At 48.0% G+C, this 13,630-nt stretch overlaps 1 pseudogene; it reads left to right on the top strand.

The window, feature by feature from the left end:
• On the top strand, positions 1-10,176 carry LOC148046987 (uncharacterized; annotated as a pseudogene).
• The last annotated feature ends 3,454 nt before the right edge of the window (positions 10,177-13,630 follow it).

Genomic DNA, 13,630 nt, shown 5'->3' with positions numbered 1-13,630 from the left:
AAACATTTACTTGCAAGACAACTGGCAACAGATAGTAGAAATTCAGCCTAAGGCAGGAGCCGCCACAAAGCATGGTGCGTGAGAAAATCTGGAATCTCCCATCAGATACAAACAACACTCCGAAAAACCACAAAAAACCTCATGAATGCTCCGAGTGTGGGAAATCCTTTGCTCTCCACTCCCTCCTTTTGACCCACAGGAAGGTCCATGTGCGATGTGGATCCAGGGAAGGTTTGGAGGGTGAGAAATCCTTCTCTGGAAAAGGCGCCAAAGACCTCAAAAGCTCCCCAAGAATAAAACCCCATAAATGTGATGAATGTGACTTATGCTTTGGTCAAAAGTCACACCTTCTTAGACATCAGAAAATCCACACTGGAGAGAAACCTTATCAGTGTCTGGAATGTGGGATTTTTTTCCGTGAAAAATCCTCTCTCAGAATCCACAAGAGAATCCACACAGGGGAGAAATCTTACAAGTGTTGGGAGTGTGGGAAGAGCTTTTCTCAGAAAGCTCATCTTTGGATCCATGAGAAGATTCATGCAGGAATCAAACCTTACAAATGCTTTGAATGTGGAAAATGTTTCCAGCAGAGTTCAGCTCTTTGGACTCATTGGAAAACGCACACAGGGGAGAAAAATGAAAAGTGCCTCGAATGCGGGAAATGTTTTACTCAGAAATCAAACTTGCTGCAACATCAGAGACGTCACACTGGAGAGAGACCCTATGAATGCCCAGAATGTGAGAGACGATTTGTAAGTTCTTCTGAACTTAAGAGACACCAGATGAGGCACAAAGAGGAGAAACCCTATGAATGTAGGGAGTGTGGGAAAGGTTTTGTTACACGAACAGAGCTCCAGGTTCATGAGACAATCCACACAGGGGAGAAGCCATTCAAATGTGGGGAGTGTGGGATGTGCTTCTCCCAAAAACAAAACCTTGGAACCCATCAGAGGGTCCACACGGGAGAGAAACCGTACAGATGCGTAGAATGTGGGAAATCATTTGCTTATAAGGGAGCCCTTTGGAGACACCATAACATCCACACAGGGGAGAAGCCATATCAATGCAACGAATGTGAAAGATTTTATAGTAGCTCATCAGCCCTTAGTTGTCATGTGAAAACTCACACGGGGGAAAAAAACTACAAATGTTTGGACTGTGGGAAAGCATTTGCTCATTCATCTCACCTTAGAAGTCACAGCCGAATCCATACAGGAGAAAAGCCCCATAAATGCTCAGAGTGTGATAAATCTTTTTCACGGAAAGATTCTCTCGTGAGGCATCAGCGAATCCACGCTGGAGAAAATCCGTAGAAATGTCTGGAGTGTGGAAAATGTTTTGCCCAACCTTCAGCCCTTCGCATACACACCCGAAGTCACACAGGAGAGAGGACTCACAAGTGGGCAGAGTGTGAGAAACCATTTCATTGCAAATCAACATTAAAAATACACCAGAAAATCTAGACCAGAGAGAAACCTGTGTAGTTATTGACAATGTGAAAACATGTTTTTTTTCAATGTCACATAAGTCACTAGAAACATCTCACAGTAACAGAAGGGAAATTCTAAAAAATGTTGGTGTGGAAAAAAAAATTTTTTTCCTATTGAAACAACCTCAAATCCCATCAGAGAGTAAACAGTGAGGCAAAAGGACTTAACAGGTAGCTAACTTTTGGGGCAGTTTGGCACACCTGCTGACCCCCCCACTGGCTGCCCCCTCCCCTCCCAGCCCCTCCCTTTCGTGCCTCAGCTGCCTTTGTGCTCATCCTCAGGCACAAGGCCTATCTGCGCCTCCCCAGTTCTCCTGGCTGAGGATGAAGAGGAAACATTTATTTTTCCTATTATCTTTTTCGGAGGGATTTTTTTTTCACATTGTTTTTTCATACGTTCACACACATACATACAGTATATTCACAATCATACTAGTACACATTTGTATTGCAGGTCTTTGTTTGATCGGCGTATATAATTTATTAATAAAATTATTATTCAAAATAATGAGTGTCTTTTAGAGCACGGACTGGACGGTCAAAAGACTCGAGAGGGCAGTCAGATCGTGCCATGCTCTGCAGAAAAAGTCTTGCTGCTTTCTAGCTTTGTGTGTGTTTCCCTTTAAAACAGCCGCCATCTTGGTTCTTTGGCTCCCTCCTCCCTTGCTGGATACTTCCGATACACCTCGACAGAGCCGAGGTGGCGCAGTGGTTAAATGCAGCACTGCAGGCTACTTCAGCTGACTGCAGTTCAGCAGTTCGGCTGTTCAAATCTCACCGGCTCAAGGTTGACTCAGCCTTCCATCCTTCCGAGGTGGGTAAAATGAGGACCCGGATTGTTGTTGGGGGCAATATGCTGACTCTGTAAACCGCTTAGAGAGGGCTGAAAGCCCTATGAAGCGGTATATAAGTCTAACTGCTATTGCTATTGCTATTTGGGATTGAATGAAAAGGAGCAGATTTTCCATTCACTTTAGGAAAAATCTCTTGGCGATTCGAATGGAGCCCCTGCTCTTAAGGGCAGATGATGGGTGGCTGCCTAAATGTGCCTGACACGCTCGGGATTAATGGGACCCCACCTCACTTTGGACATTCAGGCCCCCTTGAATTTTGCCCATTTTGTTATGCTGCAGCCTGATTGTTCAGTTGTTGAATTTAAATTTTTTTTCTCATTAATCTCTACTCCGTAACCCCATAATGAGAAAAGAAAAGAGAATTTTAGAAATGTCTGCAAATGTATTAAAAAAGAAAGAAACTGAAATGAGACATTAGCATAAGTATTCAGACCCTTCACTCATTTTCTTTGTTGAAGCACCTTTGGCAGCAGTTACAGCCTCCAGTCTTTTTGTATAAAACGTGACAAGATTTGCACATCTGGATCAGGGGATTTTCTGCCCTTCTTCCTTGCAAATCCTCTCCAGCTCAGTCATGTCGGAGGGCGACCCTCCATGGAGAGCCATTTTCAGGTCCCTCCAGAGATGGGAAGGAAGACGGGTGGGATATGTTCACTGGAAAAATAATAAAGCCGGATATAAGTGAGGAAAAAAATCAAATCATTTCTATTCCGCAGTGACTGGGCAACATTTTCAGCCTTGTTTCCCTGTTGCATTGTGTTGGGAACAACAGGAGATCTGAGCTGCTCCCCCAAACTCTCTTCTTTCCTGTCTCGGGGTCTCTGGGGATTAGGAAACAAAGGAATGTGAGAAGACCCCTCCATGCTCAGAGACCCCCACCCAATTTTAATTCTCAGATGGAGGGTCATCATGTGACTTCTGCCCCAGTGGCTGTTCCAGATCAGTGTAAATCCTGATGATACCTGAGTGAAAAATTCCTGGGAGTAAAAATAAATAATTATTTATTATCCTGTTAGGAAGGAACACCAAAAAAGTAAAAGTACCCCCCCCCCCAAAAGTAGAGATCCTCGCTGGTTTCTGGCTCTTTAAACGGAGTTCCTAAAGAGAAGAACCTTAAAAAGGGCTTCTCTGTGTCTGTCCTCATACAAGGTCACACACAGACACAATCACACACACACACACACATACGAAAAAAGGAAGAAACTGGAGGAGGAGGGGCAGCCCTGCTTCCAACGTGCTGCAAAGGGACACTCTTCCCATGGGCAGAGGAACCCTCGACATCGACGCCCATCGGAGGAACAGAAGAAGTTTCGGAGCAGGGGGAGGGGCGGAGGGGGAGGGCGGGGCCGGAGAAGAGAGCAGAGGCTCCTCCCTCTCCCCTCCACCTGGCTGCATCTCCGCTTCCTTCCGCGTGTCCCGCTTTGCACGAGGACGATCGCCGCTGGATCCCTCGGGAGAGATTTCTGGGTCCCGCTCGGGGCAGGTGAGGCTGCCTCCCAGGAGATCCTCTCCCCGCCAGGAGGAAGGGAGCTGCGGATTCCGCTCTTGGGTTTCCAGGGTTTTCCTGGGGAAGATCCGGCTCTGCAGGAAGCGGATCCCTCCCCTCCAGTCCCTTGTGAGGAATGGGATAGGATCTCCTGCTTGAGGAGGGGGCTGGACTACAAGACCTCCAGGGTCCCTTCTGTTCGGATTCCTGAGAGCAAGGGGCGTGGTTACTTACAGAACGCGGAGCCCGAAGGGAGAGCAGAAGCCCCGCCCCGCCCTTCCCGTCTCCGTCTGCGCCTGCGCGTTCATCCCCGGGATTTTCTCCGCTGCTCAGCATGGCCGCTGAGTCCTCCGGAGAGCGTCGCTCGGCCTCGCCTTGAACAGTTGGGGCTCCTTCCGCTGCGGTCCCTTCCTGCCAGGAGGGCTTTTCCTTCGCAGGAGAAAGGTAGCTGGAGTGGCCCCTCTTCCCCGGAGGATCCCTGAGCCTGCGAGGATCCCGGGATGGGAGGGCTGGGACTGGGCGTCTCTGGGAACAGAGGGAAGGCTCCCTACAGACGGAGCTTTTCCCCTAAGGATTATGGGGGGGATGGAAGGGAAACCCCCAGGGAGGCTCCTCGCCTCCCCCGTTCAGTTTGGGGGGTTCTTTAAGGGGGGGGAGTTAAGTTGCTTTGAACTGAGCTCAGGATCTCCCAACCCGGAAAAGGTCCTTTTTTCTTTCTTCTTAATCTAAAGAGAGAGAGAAAGCGGATGTTCTTTGCTTTAAACTTGCTTTTGTTTGGCGAAACGGAAGAAAACCTTTTAAACTCCCAACTATTATTATTGTTTGGTTTTGTGCTGAAGGGGCTGCGATGTGGAGGTTCACAAATGACACCCTTGAAAGCCCTTTGGACTGGAGGCCCAGCCTGCTACCATGGCTACCCCCTCTAGCAAAGATAAGAAACTGTACACTGTGGATGCCAGCCTTGAGGATTTACTTAAGCTGCCACCTATCGATCCTCCGGTAGCGGCCCTCACCTCAACGTCTGTGCTTCCGCCTGATCTGTTGGGGGGGCCTTAAGGCTGAGGATAAGAAATCTGAGAATGCCTGTCATAAGAAGCACTAGACAGCCGCATGGGCAATTAAGACGTCTGCCTCGGCTTCCTTTCTTTCCAGGGCTGCTCTCCTCTGGTGGAGGAAGTTAATGGCGAGGGTTCCAGTTAAGGATACCAAGTTCAGGCAGGAGATTAATAAAATCATGGCGGCCACTGAGTACACTGCTGATGCCACCCTCAGTGCGGCTAAGTTCGCTTCTCAAACATACTGTACACAGTTATATTAAAGGTCTTTGATAGGCGTATATAATTTATTAATAAAATTATTATTCAAAATAACGAAGAGTGTCTTTTACAGCACGGACTGGACGGTCAAAAGACTCGAGAAGGCAGTCAGATGGTGCCATGCTCTGCAGTCAAAGTCCTGCTGCTTTCTAGCTTTATGTGTGTTTCCCTTTAAAACAGCCGCCATCTTGGTTCTTTTGGCTCCCTCCTCCCTCGCTGGATACTTCCGACTTTGGGATTGAATGAAAAGGAGCAGATTTTCCATTAACTTTAGGAAAAATCTCTTGGCGATTCGGATGGAGCCCCTGCTCTTAAGGGCAGATGATGGGTGGCTGCCTTTGGCAGCATTTACAGCCTCCAGTCTTTTTGTATATAAAGTGACAAGATTTGCACATCTGGATCGGGGGATTTTCTGCCCTTCTTCCTTGCAAATCCTCTCCAGCTCAGTCAGGTCGGATGGCAACCCTCCATGGAGAGCCATTTTCAGGTCCCTCCAGAGATGGAAAGGAAGGCGGGTGAGATACGTTCACTGCCTTTCAGTTATTGTAAAAATAATAAACGCAGATATAAGTGAGGAAAAAAAATCAAACCATTTCTATTCGGCAGTGGCTGGGCAACGTTTTCAGCCTTGTTTCCCTGTTGCATTGTGTTGGGAACAACAGGAGATCTGAGCTGCTCCCCCAAACTCTCTTCTTTCCTGTCTTGGGGTCTCTGGGATTAGGAAACAAAGGAATGTGAGAAGACCCCTCCATGCTCAGAGACCCCCAGCCAATTTTAATTCTCAGATGGAGGGTCATCATGTGACTTCTGCCCCAGTGGCTGTTCCAGATCAGTGTAAATCCTGATGATACCTGAGTGAAAAGTTCCTGGGAGTAAAAGTAAATAAATATTTATTATCCTGTTAGGAAGGAACACCAAAAAAGTAAAAGTACCCCCCCCCAAAAAAAAAGTAGAGATCCCCGCTGGTTTCTGGCTGTTTAAACGGAGTTCCTAAAGAGAAGAACCTTAAAAAGGGCTTCTCTGTGTCTGTCCTCATACAAGGGCACACACACAGACACAATAACACACAAATACAGACGAGAAAGATACTGGAGGAGGAGGGGCAGCCCTGCTTCCAATGTGCTGCAAAGGGACACTCTTCCCATGGGCAGAGGAACCCTCGACATCGACGCCCATCGGAGGAACAGAAGATGTTTTGGAGCAGGGGGAGGGGCGGAGGGGTAGGGAGCTGGCCAAGGGGCGGGGCCTGAGGGCAGGCCTGAGAAGAGAGCAGAGGCCCCTCCCCCAGATGCATCTTCGCTTCACTCCGCGTGTCCCACTTTGCACGAGGAGGATCGTCACTGGATCCCTCGGGAGAGACTTCTGGGTCCCGCTCGGGACAGGTGAGGCTGCCTCCCAGGAGATCCCCTCCTCGCCAGGAGGAAGGGAGCTGCGGATCCCACTCTTAAATGGGCCTTAAAAGGTGTTTTGCGATATGCAATGTGCAATTAACCCAGACTGAGCTCATTGCAATGGGGAGGCTGGGATGTGGCAGCTCCTCCTTGGTGGATCTTTTGGAAAGCACAAACAGTCCGGAGGTTTTGAGGATGGTCTTGTGAGCAGCTGAGAGAAGAAGCTGATGGCCAGGAGGTTGCCTGATTTTGAAATGCCCAAAGTAGCATTTGGTCCCATGAAGCCTGGAATCTCGGGGGCCTTGCAACCTCCAAAAAGAGCAGGAAAGAGGAGCCCTTTTCTGATCTCTCTCACCTTCCTTTGAGGTTTCCTACTCACAACTATGCATTGGTCCCTCTTGGGCTTCATCCTGCTGGTTTCCTCCATTTTGGCCCATCAAGATCTTCTTGAACCTCGATTCCGTCTCCTGTTATTTTGTATCCTCCTCAAACAACCCTATTTTTCTCTTCCTCCTCCAGGTCGTTTCTGGATTAAGCTCAGCATCTGAGTCCTTTTCATTTCCCTTTGCAGGGGAATAGTGAAGATGTGGCTGTGAACTCCAGAGAAGAGAAAGGGGCATTTTGGATCAGAATCCCCGAAATTTTGGCCCGGACTCAATCTTAGAAAATTAGGAAATCTTGGCCCCTTTGGAGGAGGAGCTTCCTGCACAAAGGGCCAATCGGTTAAGGAGAAATCAAACTGTTTGGCGGTGGGGATCCTCCCTGGCCTTGACCCAGAGGGGTAACAAGTAACCCAGAGACAATATTAAAGGTGAGTCAATGAAACTTGGTTTGGAAAATAAGCTTTTTAAAAATCTTTATGTGTAGCTTTATTTGCTCTGATCGGCAATGATCCTTTTCGGGGTGCCTGTGCTGTCACCCCTGGAGAAAAATGAAACTCCGAATTGGAGCCATTTCCCCCTCCTCCTTTCCTGTGGGATCTTCTGGGATCGAGTCTCTTTTAGGGTGGCCTGACTGAGCTCCTCCTTCTAATACACAAACACACACACAGTATTTTGGTCTCACCTGGTTGTGCTCAGGGCATCGGAGAAGCAACCTGGGGTGTCCCAAGGAATCGGCCAGCCTCTCTCCCATCCGGGTAGGAAATGCAGAGGGATGGTCTCAATTCAGACAGTCCCATGTCTTCTGCTAATCCCTGGGTTGTGGAAGGAGCCAGATGGGGCCCCAAGGGAAGCTCTGGATGGAGAAGCCAACAGCTGCTCCGTTCCCTTCTTGAAACGACATGGAACAGGCGGCTTGGAGGATGGCACGAAGGCTGCAGAGGCCTCCGGTCTGGGGATTAAGGGAGCATTTCTGGGTGGCAACGGTGACACTGGGCTGAAGTCCAGTCCTGGGGTCAGTGGCAGATGGCTGAAATGGCTGAAGGCCCCAGAACTCCACTTAAGGCACCATCTTGGCACTTCTGCCCCATTGCAGGGCCCAGGTGGGGTGACTGAGGCTTGTGGGGGCAGCTGCAGCTCTCCTACTTCATGCATGGCCTGTGCTGGACTTCCAGGGTCTTCCCCCTTCACCCCTTCAGGCACCCCTCCACCTCTTCCCTGGGTCTGCCTTCACTTAACAACCTCCCCAAAATCACTTAATGACCACAACAACGTAAGTGTTTTCCTCCTAGAGATTTTTTGACTCTGCATTTCCCAAAAGGAAATACTTTTCTCTCTTTCTTTTTTCCTTCCAACAGCAGATAAAAGATTGTGACCAAAGATTTACCTTGAAGACAACAGAGGGTAGAAAATCAGCCCAAGGCAGCAACCAAGAGGAACCATGGAGCCTTGGAAACTTTTTGACCCCTCACCAAACACAAGCAGCTCTCCACCAAAGGACAAAAAATCCCATGAATGCTCCGAGTGTGGGAAATCCTTTGCTCTCCAGTCCCTCCTTTTGACCCACAGGAAGGTCCATGTGGGAAGTGGATCCAGTGAAGGTTTGGAGGGTGAGAAATCTTTCTCTGGGAAAAACTCCAAGGATCTCAGAATCCCCCCAAGACTAAACCCCTATAAATGTGAGGAATGTGACTTATGCTTTAGTCAAAAGTCACGCCTTCTTAGACATCAGAGAATCCACACAGGGGAGAAACCTTACAAGTGTTGGGAACGTGGGAAGAGCTTTTCTCAGAACTCAGGTCTTTGGCTCCATGAGAAGATCCATGCAGGAATAAAGCCTTACAAATGCTTTGAGTGTGGAAAATGTTTCACCAGCAGTTCAACTCTTCAGAGTCATGTGAAAACACACAGAGGGGATAAAAATGTAAAGTGCCTCGAATGTGGGAAAAGTTTTACCTTGAAATCAACCCTGGTGCTACATCAGAGAATTCACACTGGAGAGAGACCCTATGAATGCCCAGAATGTGAGAAAAGATTTGTAAATTCTTCTCAACTTCGGAGGCACCAGAAGAGGCACAAGGGGGAGAAACCCTACGAATGTGGGGAGTGTGGGAAAGGTTTTGTTACACAAACAGAGCTCCAGGTTCATCAGAGAATCCACACAGGGGAGAAGCCGTATAAGTGTGGGGAGTGTGGGAAATGCTTCTCCACAAAAAACAACCTTGGAAGTCATCAGAGGCTCCACACAGGAGAGAAGCCACACAGATGCGTAGAATGTGGGAAATCTTTTGCTCAAAGTGCAGCCCTTTGGAGACATAATAAAACCCACACAGGGGAGAAGCCACATGAGTGCAACGAATGTGGAAGATTTTATCCTACCTCATCAGCCCTTAGAAGTCATGTGAAAACTCACACAGGGGAAAAAAAGTACAAATGTTTGGACTGTGGGAGACAATTTGCTGCGTCATATTCCCTTACAAGTCACAGCCGAATCCATACAGGAGAGAAACCTCACAAATGCTCAGAGTGTGATAAATGTTTTCCACGGAAAGATTCTCTTGTGAGGCATCAGCGAATCCACACTGGAGAGAAACCATATAGATGTCTGGAGTGTGGAAAATGTTTTGCCCGATCTTCAGCACTGCACAAGCACACCAGAAGTCATACATGAGAGTGGCCTTAAAAGTGTGCAGAGTGTGAGAAACCATTTCATTGCAAATCACAGTTAAAAATGCACCAGAAAGTCCATAACAGAGATAAACCTGCTTAGTCGTGAACAATTTGGAATTTTTTTTTTAACGTCACATGTTATAATTTACCAGGAACTGAGTTATATGTGTGTTGGCAGAGAACTGGAAGTCTTTTATTTCTGACCATAAATGGGAATGGATTTCTGATCATAAGTTACTACAATCATAACGTGTACCAGGATACCCTTGTTATTTTTTACTAGTCCTTGTTAATGAATAGGGAGAACTGAAGATTTAGAGAGGAGAAAAATGGGTTGAGGGTGGAATGAAGATGATCTTATTATTTTATTTAGTGATAAAGGGTTGGTGTTGAATATGCTGGCTGAGGATGAAGAGGAAACATTTATTTTTCCTACTATCTTTTTGGGAGGGATTTTTTTTTCATTGTTTTTTCATACGTTCACGCACATACATACAGTATATTCACAATCATACTAGTACACAGTTGTATTGAAGGTCTTTGTTTGATCGGCATATATAATTCATTAATAAAATTATTATTCAAAATAATGAAGAGTGTTTTGTAGAGCACGGACTGGACGGTCAAAAGACTCGAGAAGGGAGTCAGATGGTGCCATGCTCTGCAGACAAACTCCTGCTGCTTTCTAGCTTTATGTGTGTTTCCCTTTAAAACAGCCGCCATCTTGGTTCTTTTGGCTCCCTCCTCCCTCGCTGGATACTTCGGACTTTGGGATTGAATGAAAAGGAGCAGATTTTCCAGGGCGCTGCTCAGGAGAGTCCAAGCAAGGGTTAAATACAGCCAAACTGCCCAGAACTGAATCGAAACTTTAAGCCACGCCTCTGGTGCTGGTTAACTTCAGAATTTTTCAATTCAGCTAGCCCAGCGAATGCGCTTAAGGTTTCTCTGCAATTAATTTACTAGCTTGGACTCTCTTGGGCATTTATTGTGAGTATTATTCAGTTTAGGATGTGAACAGGCTGAGTGAGTGTATTTAGGATTATTTAATTCGTTCTTGGCTCACTCTTCTTTCCTCCCGCATCCTGTTTAACTCCCAGGCGCCGCTCGTAACGCAGGCAGCTGCTGGGGCAAGCGCGCGGGTCGGAGTTCCGATGCCAGCGCTGTTGCGACCCTCGTTGGGGAGGGGGAAGCCCCACTGGGGCTCCTGTTGTTGGCGTCCGTGCCTTGAGTGGAGGTGCGGAGCCTCAGAGCTCCGGATTGCTTGGCGGCAACTTTTAAAGCGATTAGTTTCTTTCCGGCCGCCATTTTGGAACTATTTATAGTTTCGGTTTCTACTTTATACCTTGTGCCGCAGCTGCCTGCAGCCTGATTCACAGCAGGAGCCGCGAGGAGCCACTCTTTGTCCGGCCTGGCTGGCAATTTGGTGTGTGTCCCTTTCACCTGAGCGGCAAGGAGTGGCGCTGCTGGTCACAAGCCTCATTCCTGCAGTGCTGGGAGCCATTAACGCTTGCCCTTTATTCCACCTGCTGGATATTTGGGCTGTGACCCCCCACGTCTCTTCAGAGCGTCTGTTGTTTTGCAGGGCTTTTGCAAGGTGGTGAGTGGAGGTAGCCCCTGATTATCATTTGGCCCACAGTTCCTATATGGCTGAGCAGGCTCCCGAGGATTCCACCCAGGTAGGGGGTTCGTCGAGGGTTTTCTCCAGGCAGGCTGGCATTGCCGATCTGGTGAGTCTGTCCGTCCGAGACCCGTGGCGGATTCCTCCACACAAGATTTCTTTCTGCCAGGGGGCCCTTCTTCATCCAGCCATTTGGCACTTGAGAGGGATCTCTTAAGCAAGGACAACCTTTCCACCAAGGTGATCAGCACCATTCAAGTATCACGTCGTCCTTCCACGACTCAGATTTACGACGCCACCTGGAGGGCGTTTGTTGCCTGGTGTTCTTCCAGAGGTGTTGTTACCTCGAGGCTTGACTACTGTAACACGCTCTACATGGGGCTGCCCCTGAAAAGTGTTCAGAGACTACAACTAGTCCAGAATGCAGCCGTGCGAGCGATATATTGGTACACCCACATCACACCTATCCTCCGCGAGCTGCACTGGCTTCCCATTGGTCTCCGTACGCAATTCAAGGTGCTGGTTATCACCTTTAAAGCCCTACATGGCCTAGGACCCGGATATCTGTGGGACCGTCTTCTGCCACTCCCAATGACCGATACGATCGCATAGGGAGGGCCTTCTCCGGGTGTCGTCAGCCAGACAATGTTGGCTGGCAACTACCCGGGGGAGGGCCTTCTCTGTAGCCGCTCTGACCCTCTGGAATAAACTGCCCCTAGAGATCCGGACCCTACCCACTCTCATAGCAATAGCAATAGCAGTAGACTTATATACCGCTTCATAGGCCTTTCAGGCCTCTCTAAGCGGTTTACAGAGAGTCAGCATATTGCCCCCAACAATCTGGGTCCTCATTTTACCCACCTCGGAAGGATGGAAGGCTGAGTCAACCCTGAGCCGGTGAGATTTGAACCGCTGACCTGCTGATCTAGCAGTAGCCTGCAGTGCTGCATTTAACCACTGCGCCACCTTGGCTCTTGGTCTTCCGTAAGGCTCTTAAGACCTGGCTATTCCGGCAGGCCCCGGGCTGTTGAACTCACGATTGAGTTCCATCCCCGATTAGAGTGGGTGTATGTTGTGGTCTTTTTAATCTATGTTTCTGTGTTTTTAACTTCTATTGTAAATGTATTGTTGTAAGGCCCCCGGAGTCCTTCAGGATTGGGCGGCCTATAAATTTATTAAACATCAACATTAAACACAGCTTCTTCAGCTTCGATTCCTGTCATTCTGGACTTTCTGCAAGACGGCCTTGACAAGGGTTTGGCGCCTAACACTCTTCGTCGTCAGGTGACTGCGCTCTCCACCATCCTGGCCCCTGAGGGTCACCTTTCTCTCGGCCGTCACCCCACCATTCGCAGTTTTCTCAGGGGGGCGACTAACCTGAGGATTAATGGGACCCCACCTCACTTAGGACATTCAGGCCCGCTTGGCTTTTGCCCATATTGTTATGCTGCAGCCTGATTGTGCAGTTGTTGAATTTCATTTTTCCCCTCATTAAATCTACACTCAATTCCCCCTAATGAGAAAAGAGAACAGAATTTTAGAAATGTTTGCAAATGAATTAAAAAAGGGGGGGGGGACATTGGCATAAGTATTCAGACCCTTCACTCAGTTACTTTGTTGAAGCTCCTTTGGCAGCAGTTACAGCCTCCAGTCTTTTTGTATATAAAGTGACAAGATTTGCACATCTGGATCAGGGGATTTTCTGCCCTTCTATCTTTCAAATCCTCTCCAGCTCAGTCAGGTTGGATGGTGACCATCCATGGAGAGCCATTTTCAGGTCCCTCCAGAGATGGGAAGGAAGGCGGGTGGGATATGTTCACTGCCTTGACTTATTGTTAAAAATAATAAAGCCGGATATAAGTAGGAAAAAAATCAAATCATTTCTATTCCGCAGTGGCTGGGCAATATTTTCAGCCTTGTATCCCTGTTACATTGTGTTGGGAACAACAGGAGATCTGAGCTGCTCCCCCAAACTCTTTTCTTTCCTGTCTCGGGGTCTCTGGGGATTAGGAAACAAAGGAATGTGAGAAGACCCCTCCATGCTCAGAGACCCCCACCCAATTTTAATTCTCAGATGGAGGGTCATCATGTGACTTCTGCCCCAGTGGCTGTTCCAGATCAGTGTAAATCCTGATGATACCTGAGTGAAAAATTCCTGGGAGTAAAAATAAATAATTATTTATTATCCTGTTAGGAAGGAACACCAAAAAAGTAAAAGTACCCCCCCAAAAAAGTAGAGATCCCCGCTGGTTTCTGGCTGTTTAAACGGAGTTCCTAAAGAGAAGAACCTTAAAAAAGGCTTCTCTGTGTCTGGCTTCATACAAGGTCACACACAGACACAATCACACACACACACATAGGAAAAAAGGAAGAAACTGGAGGAGGAGAGGCAGCCCTGCTTCCAACGTGCTGCAAAGGGACACTCT

Source organism: Thamnophis sirtalis, unplaced genomic scaffold (genome assembly GCF_051295495.1).
Source record: "Thamnophis sirtalis isolate CommonGarterSnake01/CBP01778 unplaced genomic scaffold, rThaSir2_p1.2 scaffold_3, whole genome shotgun sequence".
NCBI lineage: Eukaryota > Metazoa > Chordata > Lepidosauria > Squamata > Natricidae > Thamnophis > Thamnophis sirtalis.
The sequence above is the reverse complement of the archived record's forward strand: the minus strand, read 5'-3'. Positions and strand labels throughout refer to the sequence as shown.